Below are 11,838 nucleotides of genomic sequence, written 5' to 3'. Positions count from 1 at the left end.
GGTCTGTGCGGGGTCTGCTTTTGCAGAATCCAGTCTGCCGCTTCCTCTTTTCTGGTGCTTTCTTGTCTTTCCGGTGCCTTTTAACCCACAGGAGGAACCCGGAGAAATCACACCGGTGGTATTTCGGTTCACATCGCGGCATCGCTGTTTCCGGGCCGTGACAGCAGCGTCCTGGGCCGCCAAGCGGGGCGACAGGCGTGGGAAGCGCCCACTTCCGAGGGCTCCGGAGTCGGAAAACCGGGGCGGCCCCAGGGGAGCAAGCTCCATCCCCCCAGTTCACGTCCCAGGACCAGGGAAGAGGGGGACCCACAGGAAGAAAACGGGAGCCGGTGCGCAGCCCACGGGAAGTCTTCAGATCGCCCCGGTTCCTGGTGGGCTCCGGGGGCGAGGACCCCTCGAGGCGGGAAGGGCTTCCTCACCTGCCCCCTGGCGGCCCCCCATCTTTCCCTGCCCCCCCCCGAATACTGGATGGGCGTTTATTTGCCCCATTGTTCCCGACGTTCGAGTTGCATTAAAAAGTATGATGGAAGCTTTGCGTCTATAGTTCTTCTCGCGCTTACGTTCCAGCCTCCTTGTTGGGCCCGCCTCAAGCAGCGGCGCTTGGCTGATTTTAAAAGCTGAGTTAAAGAGGGAAATCAAAATAAAGAGAGACACCCCGCACCTCTTTTCTCACCCCTCCAGCCTCCATCCCCCCGGTTTGAAGGACCTCACACAGGCAGGTATGAACATCCCAACACACACACACACACACACACACACACACACACACACACACACACACACACACACTCCCAAGCGGCTGCGGGGCCAGCGCCTGGGCCAGAAGCGCTCAAGGACCCCGTGCAAGCCCTGGAAGAAGGGAGGGTCAGGGCTATTCTGGCGGAGAATTCTGGGAGCTCTGGTCAACAGTAGACTGCATGGAAGTCCACAGAGAGATTCCTGGCCAGGAGAGGCCCCAGGGTGTGAGCACCTCTTGCCCAGGCCTACACTGTGAGGCAAGGTGTATGCTCCAGAGTGTAAGGGGTATTTGTGTTTAACAGTACCTGAAATGGTTCATTGTGACGTAGTTCTTAAGTTAACCTTCCACACTGTCTCTTCCAACATGACCAACCGCCTCGCTCACCTGTACGCGGGATCCAGTCCTGTCTCTGTGGGCAGCACACTCGGGCCTGTGCTGGATGTTAGACTGTACACTTGACGTTACATTTTTGACAAGGTTCACAAAATTAGATTATGCAGGGTTAGGTGATGGTGTTTCCTTGATCCTCAGGGTTACCGACTGCGCCTGAAAATTAAATGACAAAAACAGGAGACCAGGACACAGATTTATTTAATAAGTTACACGGGACACGAGAGCCTTTGTAAGGGTATGAAGACCCAAAGAAACGTTAGACCTGAATATTTTATGCTAGGTTTGATGAAGAGCGTGGCAAGAAAAAAAAAATGCTGAGATGTCCTAAATCAGTGTTTATCAGTCGCTGGGCCACCGGAAATGTCCTGCCCATCAGCAAAAGAGCTAAGCACCCCGATGTCAAATGAAGATGACAGACCCAAGGATCCTAGTGGAATTCTCTCATGGCCCGGGTGAGTTCCGCTTTAGTGGTTCCTGAAGTAATTCTCCTATTTTCCCTGGTCCCCAAGTGTAGAAAGCTTAAAAACCACTGCCCTAAATTAAATTGCAGATGCCAGAGGGTGGAAAGAAGAGACAGCAACAGTTGATCACTAAAAAAATAAAGGGCGGCCTGACCTGTGGTGGCGCAGTGGATAAAGCATCGACCTGGAAATGCTGATGTCGCCGGTTCGAAACCCTGGGCTTGCCTGGTCAAGGCACATATGGGAGTTGATGCTTCCAGCTCCTCCCTCCTTCTCTCTCTCTCTCTCCCTCTCCTCTCTAAAATGAATAAATAAATAAAAATTTAAAAATAAAGGGCTAAACCAAAACAAACGGCTTACATTCTTGAGGTTATGCTGGAACTTTAAATTAATTTCCAGGTGGCTATTTTCCCGATTAGCTAAAGAGAATAACCTGGTGGCCTGGACCCCCGGAGCCTCCACTTCTTGTTGACACATGAACTTTCTGGACTGTGGCCCACGACCAACCCAAAGGAGCACACACGTCTTCCTTACAGACTCTGCACCTACCCCTGAGCTGGCTCTGCTTCACCTTGTCCTGCCCCCTTCATCTTTGACCAAATAAACCCGTTCTTTCAGAAAGCTTTTGACCGTGGAAGTTTTTTGTTTGTTTAACAAGTGGACAGTTGTGGAAAGAGAAGGTTGGTTCAGGAGTGCAAGGCCATCGAGTAAACTGGTGGACCTTAACAGGAGGACCTGTTTCCTAAGGGTCTTCCTGGCATCTCCTCGTCCTTAGAGGGTCCAGAAGGACACTACAGAGGGTCCTTGGGTTACGACAGTCGCGACTTACGACGTTTCGAGTTTATGAGGCTTACTCCCGTAAAAACTTAAAAAAATTGAGATGTAAGTGTTTTGACTTACGTCGTTAGTGTCGTACTTACGTGGCGAACTAGTTTGGTTGTGTGCATCGGAGGAATGCACAGTAAGGGGCGTATGAGTGAGGGAGTTGGTGGCCCCAGGACACTTACCTACGCCACTTTGGACTGTTCAAAGCGCAAGTGTTGCGTCTGTGTTAGGCTACTAGGGTATGTTTCGACTTACACGGAAGTTCGAGTTAGGTCACTATTGTAGGAACGGGACTGTGTCGTGATCTGAGGACCTCCTGCACTGTCCTGTGCCCGGAAGGCACCTGTCACAGGCCAGCATGTATGACCTGCTTCGGGAAGGAAGGCGAAGAATGACCTTCCTGCCTCTGCCATTTTCTCAAACTCCTCAGCTTAAAATATTCAGTATGTAAATGTGCTCTATTTGGGGTGAGTATGCACTGAACCCCATTAGTAACAAGATAGAATCTATCAGAGGAAAATTCAATCTAAACTTTATAGATTTTTATTTTTTCTAACAACTTTTATGGTAAAGATTTGTGGGGTTTTTTTGTGGCATAGATATATTATCTTAAGACTAAAGGTAGAATTTTAGGCTAAAGGAAGCTTTTTTGAAAATTTAAAAATGTTGATTAAAAAAACATGAATTTGTACTGCTACTTTCTCAGAGTTTGGAGAATGAAGACAATGAAGTGTATGTTTTAAGTGGGAGGATCTTCAGAATATCACTTCTAAAGTGGATTTTTTTCTGTCATTTAGGAATGCTGTAAACTTGAAAAAATTATTATTATGTTTTGGTAACAGCGATTGCACTTAGATAGATTTGAGTACTCTATAGCCACATATGGCTAATAGCAGCCATTTGGACAGTACAGGACACTTCTGTTGTTGAAAAGTTCTGTTGGATAACACTAAGTTAAAGTGTTTGTCTTTTGGAAGAGAAGACTTTAATCCAACCAAAAATTGTAAAATTTTACTTTTGAAGATATTATTAAAACATACAAAGTTTAAATAATTTTAGATAACGGAATGAAATTCATTTTTAAATGTCCAAATGGTCCCTTGAGGTAGAGGATTATAACCTGGCCATCATTCTAGTGTTTTGGAGGACTTTGATGACTGCAGATGGAAAAGTCAGCCATCCATAGAGCTTCCTGTGTAAAGTTTTTCTCAATAAAATTGATAAGGTCAGGAATTTGCCTTTGCCATTATGAGTGCTTTCACTTAATAAACATCAAAGGCGCCACCATGTGGCCACTTTGGGAAAACCAAAGTAATCCTTGAATGAATTTTGTGATGGCTGATATCTTTCCGTATGTACCGGTAGATTGTTGTTTCTGAACATGTTCTTCTGGATTCTTATAGGGCGATAGAGGGCATTTGTTAGTGATAATACTTATCTATGGGGTTCAATATTCATAACATCAATTTTCCCGATGTTGATTTTCCTCTAACAGTTCCAATATTTTTAGAGAGAAAGACTCTGAGACAGAGACAGGAGAAGAGGTGAGACGCATCAACTCATAGTTCTGTGACCTTAGTTGTTTATTGATTGTTTCTCATACACGCCTTCACTGGGGCTGTGCTGAGGTGGACGGGAGGGGCGCCCGCTGAGTCAGTGACCCCTTGGGCTCAAGCCAGCGACCTTGGGATCATGTTGATTATCCATGTTATCCCACGTTCAAGCCAGCTGTCCCATTGATGAATATGTTCTCCCATTTAGTAGAGTGTCTTCATTTCATTGATGAAAAAAATTTTCACTTTATTGTGAAAAAAACTTTCAGTTTGATGTAGCTGCATTTGTTTATTTTTTTAATGTTTCCCTTGCCCAAGGAGATAATCAGCAAAAATATTGTTACAAGAAAGTCCGAGATTTTACGGCCTATGTTTCCTTCTATCATTTTTATGGTTTTGAGGCTTACATTTAAGTCTCTAATGTATTTTGAGTTTATTCTTGGGCATAGTATAAGAGGTGGTCTAATATCATTTCTTGCATCTGTTTGTCCAATTTTCTCAACACCATTTATTGAATAGACTTTCTTTACTTCATTATATATTCTTGCTTCCTTTGTCAGATAGTAATTGGCCATAAGCCTTGGGTTTGTTTTGGGGCTCTCTATTCTATTCCATTGATTTATAGATCTGTTTTTATGTTAGTACCATGCTGTTTTGATTGTTATGGCCTTGTAGTATAGTTTGATATATGGTAGCATGACTTCTCCAACTTTTTCTTTCTCAAGATTGCTGTTACTATCTCTTATAGTACTCATTCATTTTTTAATTTTTTTATTTTTATTTTATTTTATTTTTGTGACAGAGGGAGGAAGACAGAGAGAGGGACAGACAGACAGAAAGAGAGAGAGATGAGAAGCATCAATTCTTCATTGAGGCACCTTAGTTGTTCATTGATTGCTTCTCATATATTCCTTGACCAGGGGGCTCTAGTTGAGCCCATGACCCCTTGTTCAAGCCAGCAACCTTGGCTCAAGCTAGTGATCATGGGGTCATGTCTATGATCCCACAATCAAGCCAGCAACCTTGGGGTTTTGAACCTGGGTCCTCTGTGTCCCAGGCTGATGCTCTATCCACTGTGCCAATGCCTGGTCAGGCATACCCACTAAATTCTTGGAATCTTGTGTCTTGATTGGAATTGTACTGACTCTATAGATTGCTTTGAGTAGTATGACATTTTGATGATATTAATCTTTATCCATGAGCATGGTATGTGCTTCCATGTATGTATTTTTATCCTCTTCAATTTCTTTCTTTAATGTCATAGTTTTCTGAGTACAGGCCTTTTACAACTTTGGTTACATTTATTTCTAAGTATTTTTGATGCAATTGTAAATAGGACTGTTTTCTGAATTTCCTTTTTTAAAGAATTTTTCCATTGAGAGAGAGAGAGAGAGAGAGAGAGGAATGGTGGGGAAAAGAGAGAGAGAGAGAGAGAAGTGTCAAGTTGTTCTTCCACCCTGTTGTTTCATTTAGTTGTGTACTCATTGATTGCTTCCTGTACGTGCCCCAACCAGGGATCGAATCCACAATTTCAGTGTGCTAAGATGACCTTTATCTACTGAGCAACCCTGCTAGGCAATTTCCCATTCTGATAATTCACCATTACTGTATGAAAATGCAATAGATTTCTGGATACTTATTTTGTATCCTGCTACTTTACTGAATTCATCAGTTCTAGTAGTTTTTTTGATGGACTTTTCAGTGTTCCTTCTATACAGTATTATGTCATCTGCAATTAATGACAGTTTTACTTCTTTCTATCCAATTTAGATGCCTTTTATTTCTACTTCTGGTCTGATTGCTGTGGCTAGGACTTCCAGTGCTGTGTTGAATAAGAGTGGTGAAAAGTAGACATTTGTGGACCCTGGCCATTGACTCAGTGAATAGAGCATCTGCTTGGTGTGAGGACATCCTGGGTTCGATCCCTGGTCAGGGCACACATGAGAAGCAACCATCTGTTTTTTTCCTCTTCCCTCTCTCCCTTCTCTTTCTCTTCCCCTCTTGAAGCCAGTCACTCAGTTGGTTTGAGCGTCAGCCCCAGACACTGAGAATAGCTCGTTTGATTCAAACAATGGCCCCAGATGGGGGTTACCAGGTGAATCCCGGGTGGATTCCAGTTGGGGTGCATGTGGGAGTCTGTCTCTCTATCCCCCCACCTCTAAAAAAAAGAAAAAGAAAAAGTAGATATTTTTGTCTTGTTTTGGATCTTAACGGAAACACTTAATTTTTGCCCATTGACTGTGATGTTAGCTGTCAGTTTGTCATAGATGGCCTTTATTAGGTTGAGGTATGTTCCCTGTGTTCTCACTTTGCTGAGAGTTTTGATCATAAGTGGGTGCTGGATTTTATCAAATGCTGTTTATTTATCTACTGATATTATAATGTGATTTTTCATCCTTCATTTTGTTTATGTGATGAATCCCCTTTATTGATTTGTGAACATTGTACCAGCCTTGCCTCCCTGGAATAAATCCCACTTGATTATAGTCTATGATCTTTTTAATGAATGTTTGGACCCGGTTTGCTAATATTTTGTTGAGAAGTTTAGTTTCTATGTTCATCAGGGATATTGACCTATAGCCGTTCTTCGTTGTGTCCTGACCTGGTTTTGGAATTTGAATAATGCTTATCTCATAAAATTAGCTTAAGAGTCTTCCCTCCTCTTGAAAATTTTAGAACAGTTTGAGAATAGGTGGTAGTTCTTTGAATGTTTGGTAAAATTTACTTGTGAAGCCACCCAGTTCCAGGACTTTAGTTTGCTGACAGTTTTTATTACTGCTTCAATTTTATTGGTTATCATTAGTGTTCAGTTTTTTTAGTTCTTCCAGATTCAGTTTTGGAAGATTGTATGTTTCTAGGAATTTATCCAGTGGTGGCATTCAAATAACTTAACAAGCGGTTCTCTGTCCTAATGACCATTTTAAGTATAAAAAGAACCATATATGAGAAGGTAGTTTATTATTTCATGCTGTTGTCATGAACAGTATCATTTCAACAGCTGGTTCGGGATCTGGGTGGTGGTGCAGGCTCTGATGGTGACCGAGGAGAGGCCGCTGCCCTGGAAGCAGGTACCAGGTGCTCCACGGCTTTCTCCAGTGTGCCTGCTTTCAGGTGGCACACCTCGCAGGACAGACCAATCCCAGATCCACTCACTGTTACAGCCGAGCCAGCCCTGGCCCTTGTGTGTGCGCCTGCACCTTGCACGGGGAGGGGGGGAAATGGGGGGGAGACCACCGGGTGGACCAGCTCCCAGACGATCCAGGCGCCACAGGCGGGGGTCCAGCTGCGTGAAGCCTTTTGGATTTCTATAAAACAGGGGCCGGGAAACTTTTTGGCTGAGAGAGCCATGAACGCCACATATTTTAAAATGTAATTCTGTGAGAGCCATACAACAACCCATGTACATAACACATTATCCAATAAAAATTTGGTGTTGTCCCAGAGGACAGCTGTGGTTGGCTCCAGCCACCTGCAACCATAAACATGAGCGGTGGGAAATAAATGGATTGTAATACATGAGAATGTTTTATATTTTTAACGTTATTTTTTTTTATTAAAGATTTGTCTGCGAGCCCGATGCAGCCCTCAAAAGAGCCACATCTGGCTCGCGAGCCATAGGTTCCCAACCCCTACTATAAAAGAAGAATATGTGGCAATATCTAAAAAGGCTTTGAACATTTTACTACAATTTTCAACATCCTATTTATGTGAATTAGGATTTTCTATCCTCAACACAATTAAGAGTAAAAAGAGAGGAATTCTTCAATGTATTGATGAGGAAATGAGAGTTTGCCTTTCAAATAGATGCCCAAACATTGAAGAAATCGCTAGGACACATTAGACTCATGTTTCTCATAAACACAATAATGAAAAAACTTAACACATTGGCGCTGGGACCTGCCAAATTGACTAAATCTTAATAAGAATGTGTCTATATATATATAAAAAGATAACTTTTTTGTCATTTTTAATCCCTTTTTTTATGAATTCTAAAAGGCATGACTCAAAAAATGTACCATAAAACTTTTTTTAATGTCAGAATAAATTTAATTTTGTCGTATTTATTTCGTTTAATTACCATAAAAGCACGCTTGGAGTTTATATTTTTTAAAAAAGACCTGTTTTGATGCTTATTTTCCAATCAGTTCTAATTTTGTGCATTTGCACCCGCCCTCTTTTTTATTTTGGCTTAGTTGGCGTAAATGTTTGTCTATTCTGTTGACTTTTCAGAAACCATATATTTTTTTATTAGTAGTCCACTTTTTAAAAAAAGCATTATTTCCTGAATTGGCCTCAGCCAACCCTTCCTTATTTTACATTCTTTTGGCGTATTTTGTGCATGCTGTAACACCTTGACGCTGAGAATTGGACTCCTTTATTTTTCGTTGTTATTAAGGCCCCTTCCATCTCCGAGGGGAGGTTTTTATTGACGTCGCCTGACGCGGTCTTCTGTTGCTATAGCGACCTCTCGGTCTTCTGTTGCTATAGCGACCTCCGCCGCGTTAGCCGAGGCTCGCCCCCCATTGGTTGGGAAAGGAGGACCCATCTTCCGAGGGGGATGCGCTGGGTGAAGCGGCGCAGCTGCGCGGAGGGGTCCCCGGGGTCCCCGGTGTCTCCCGGGCTGGGGGGCGGCTCCGCGGGGCGGCCGCGGGTCCGGAACGCGGCTTCCTGCCGTTTCAGCGGAGCGCGGCCTCGGGCGGGGGTGGGAGGGCCGATCCCCGAATGCCTGATTTTGTCTTGAGTACCTTCTCGAGGCAGGGCCTCGGCGGCGGGGGTGTAGCTCAGTGGTAGAGCGCGTGCTTAGCATGCACGAGGCCCCGGGTTCAATCCCCGGCACCTCCAGGCTCGGAGAAGACGAGCGCATCATTACTCAATGGACCTTTGGTTCCGTTTTCCAGTATTAGTTAGAAGAGAAAAGAACGCTGGACAGTTGTAAGAAAAGGCGCACTCGGGGCACACAACGCAGAGGGTGTATCCTTGAAGAATGTTATTATCCATTGTCACCCCCATCAATGCAGAGGATATATCCTTGAAGAATGTTATTCACTGATGTCACCCCCATCCATGCAACAAAAAGGAAACGTGGACATGACCTGGGTTGGTTGTCTTCAAGCCGGGATGATACCGTGATCGGAACTGCAGGTTGAGCAGAAAGAAAAACAGAGAAAATTTTACCAATCTGGAAAATTGAGAAATATATTTTTCATTGAAATGAATGTGCAGAAGTCACACTTCGGCCGAAATAGTTCCACTGAGAAGTATATCCGGCTGAAGACCTCAAAATTTCACAGATTAGGTTCCAGTTTTGTTGTCTTGATTCTTAGCAGAGAATTGGACTCACTAGATATTTACATAATTTTTCCTGAAACAGATGCGCCCTCTGTTGGCAAGGAATTTTCCAGACTCCTAATCAGTGGACCTTTGACCCCAACAGAGCGGGTGGCCCAGGAGAACTTGTGAGAGATGCAGAATGTCAGCTCGCCCCAGACCTACTAAACTAGAGGCAGCATTTCAACAGGGTCTCAGGATGATTCCTTTGTACATTGCAGTTTCAGAAACACCAGTTTGAGTGCTGTTAACTGCATCAAGAGGGTATTATAATATGACTACATGTTGTATTTTAATTTTATTCCAATTTCTTATTCTAAGGTAGAAAAAAATAATTGCAAAATTCTATATGTGTGTGTGTGTGAGAGAGGGGGGGGAAGAGAGAGAGATGAGAAGCATCAACTTATAGTTGAGGCACCTTAGTTGTTCATTGATTGGTTTCTCAAGTGTGCCTTGTGGTGGAGGACACACCTCTAGTGAGCAAGTGACCCCTTGCTCAAGCCAGCAACCTGTGAGGTCATGTCTATGAGACATGGCCCTCAGGGGTTTTGAACCTGAGTTCTCAGCATCGTAGGCCAAGGCTCTGTCTGCTGTGCCACCACGGTGGTCAGGCTGTATTTCTGTTTTTGAACCTTGTATGTTCTAATCATTGACCCTGTTTCCCCCTCAATGGTAATATGATATTTACTAATAGTTTTGAATCAATATACGTAATTTAATTAGATGTAGTTTCCTTTTTTATTTTATTTTATGTGAAAGGAGGGGAGATAGACTTCCTATGCGCCCTGACCGGGATCTACCTGGCATTTCCTGTCGGGGGCCAGTGCTCGAATCAATAGAGCTATCCTCAGCACCTGAGACCAACGCTGGAACCAGTCAAGCCGCTGGAGGGGAAGAGTAAGAGGAGGGGGAGGGGAGGGGCGTCCTGACTGGGGATTGAACCTGGGAGTCTGCAAGTGGGGCTGGTGCTCTATCCAGTGAGCCAACCAGCCAGGGTCAAGTTTCTTGTCTCTTAATAAAAAATTTGCAACTTTCGTAATCCAGATTGTGCTAACTTCCAATATGAACAGGGAAATGAGTACACTTGTCTCTGCTTGGCAACATTTTGTTTATTTATTTTTTAAATAGAATTTATCAAGGTGACACTGGTTCACAACATTATACAGGGTTCAGGCGCACAGTTTTGCCACATGTCTTCTGTACGCTGTGTTGTGTATTCACCCCACAAGTCAAATCTCTATCCATCACCGTTTATTCCACGTATACCCCCCCTAACCCTGTAATCACCACACTGTTGTGGCGTCCATGAGTTTTTCTCTTTTTTCATCTGTTTTTGCTCAAACTCTCTGCCCCTCCTCACACACGCCCCCACCCCCACAGCTGTCCGCCCCAGCTCTCTACCTGTGAGTCTGTTCCTATGTATTTGCTTGTGAGTTCATGTTGTGCATTAGCTCTCACATAGGAGTGAAGCTATGTGGTACTCATTGTTCTCTGACTGGTTTATTTCACTTCTCATAATGCCGTCTAGGTGTGCTTGGCAAAGTTGAAAAAAGAATAAGGTTTTGTAATCATTTCAAAATTCATAGCTGCCTCTTTCTCACCAAATTCTCAGGAACTTTTGTGCTAACCGTCCATTTGTGTTCTCAGCTCTGGGATGGATTTTGAATGTCCGAAACCCTCAGCTGCTGCACTCAAAGTGTGGGCTGGAGGACTGATCAAGAACTGGGACATCTATAGTTCCCCGAGTATGGAAAATGTCAGGCCGCCTCTCTCTGTGTGAAGTCATTAGGTATTTTTTAAATGAGAAATTAAGTTTCAAAAGACACACTTTCTCAAGCTAAGATGTCTTGGTTTAGAAAAGATTGGCACAAAATAGTTAAAGTGATGAAAAGCAAAGACCTGCACCAAGACTACCATCTAGCGAGGCTGTCGTTTGACAGTAAAGGAGAAACGAAGAGCTTCCCAAACAAGAGAGAGCTAATGGAGTTCATTACCACCCAACCAGTGTTACAGGAAGTGGTAAAGGGACTTTAAGAAGGAGAGAGAGCCTGACCAGGCGGTGGTCCAGTCGTTAGAGCGTAGGCCTGGGATGCTGAGCTGAGGACTCAGGTGTGAAACCCCGAGGTTGCCAACTTGAGCACAAGCTCACCAGCTTGTGTGGTGCCCGCTCTCCAGCTTGAGCGTGGGATCACAGACATGACCCCATGGTCACTGGCTTGAGTCCAAGGTCTCTGGCTTGAGCAAGGGGTCACTCTCTCTGCTGGAGCCGCCCCTACCCAGTCAAGGCACATATGAGAAAGCAATCAATGAACAACTAAGGTGCTGCAATGAAGAACTGATGCTTCTCTTCTCTCTCCTTTCCTGTCTGTCCCTCTCTCTGTCTCTGTCACAAAAAACTCTCCAAAAATCCTGGAAATGCTGAGGTCGCTGGTTCAAAACCCTGGGCTTGCCTGGTCAAGGCACATATCAGAGTTGATGCTTCCTGCTCCTCCCCCTTCTCTCTCTTTCCCTCTCTCCTTCTCTCTTTTCTCTCTCTCTA

General features: G+C 44.1%; 1 non-coding gene across 1 annotated transcript; it reads left to right on the top strand.

The window, feature by feature from the left end:
* The first annotated feature begins 8,741 nt into the window (after nucleotides 1–8,741).
* On the top strand, nucleotides 8,742–8,813 carry TRNAA-AGC (transfer RNA alanine (anticodon AGC)). Its single transcript has one exon. It is a non-coding gene; the product is annotated as a tRNA-Ala (tRNA).
* The last annotated feature ends 3,025 nt before the right edge of the window (nucleotides 8,814–11,838 follow it).

Source organism: Saccopteryx bilineata, chromosome 1, assembly GCF_036850765.1.
Source record: "Saccopteryx bilineata isolate mSacBil1 chromosome 1, mSacBil1_pri_phased_curated, whole genome shotgun sequence".
In the NCBI taxonomy this organism is placed as follows: domain Eukaryota; kingdom Metazoa; phylum Chordata; class Mammalia; order Chiroptera; family Emballonuridae; genus Saccopteryx; species Saccopteryx bilineata.
This window is presented reverse-complemented; position numbering and strand designations above follow the sequence as displayed.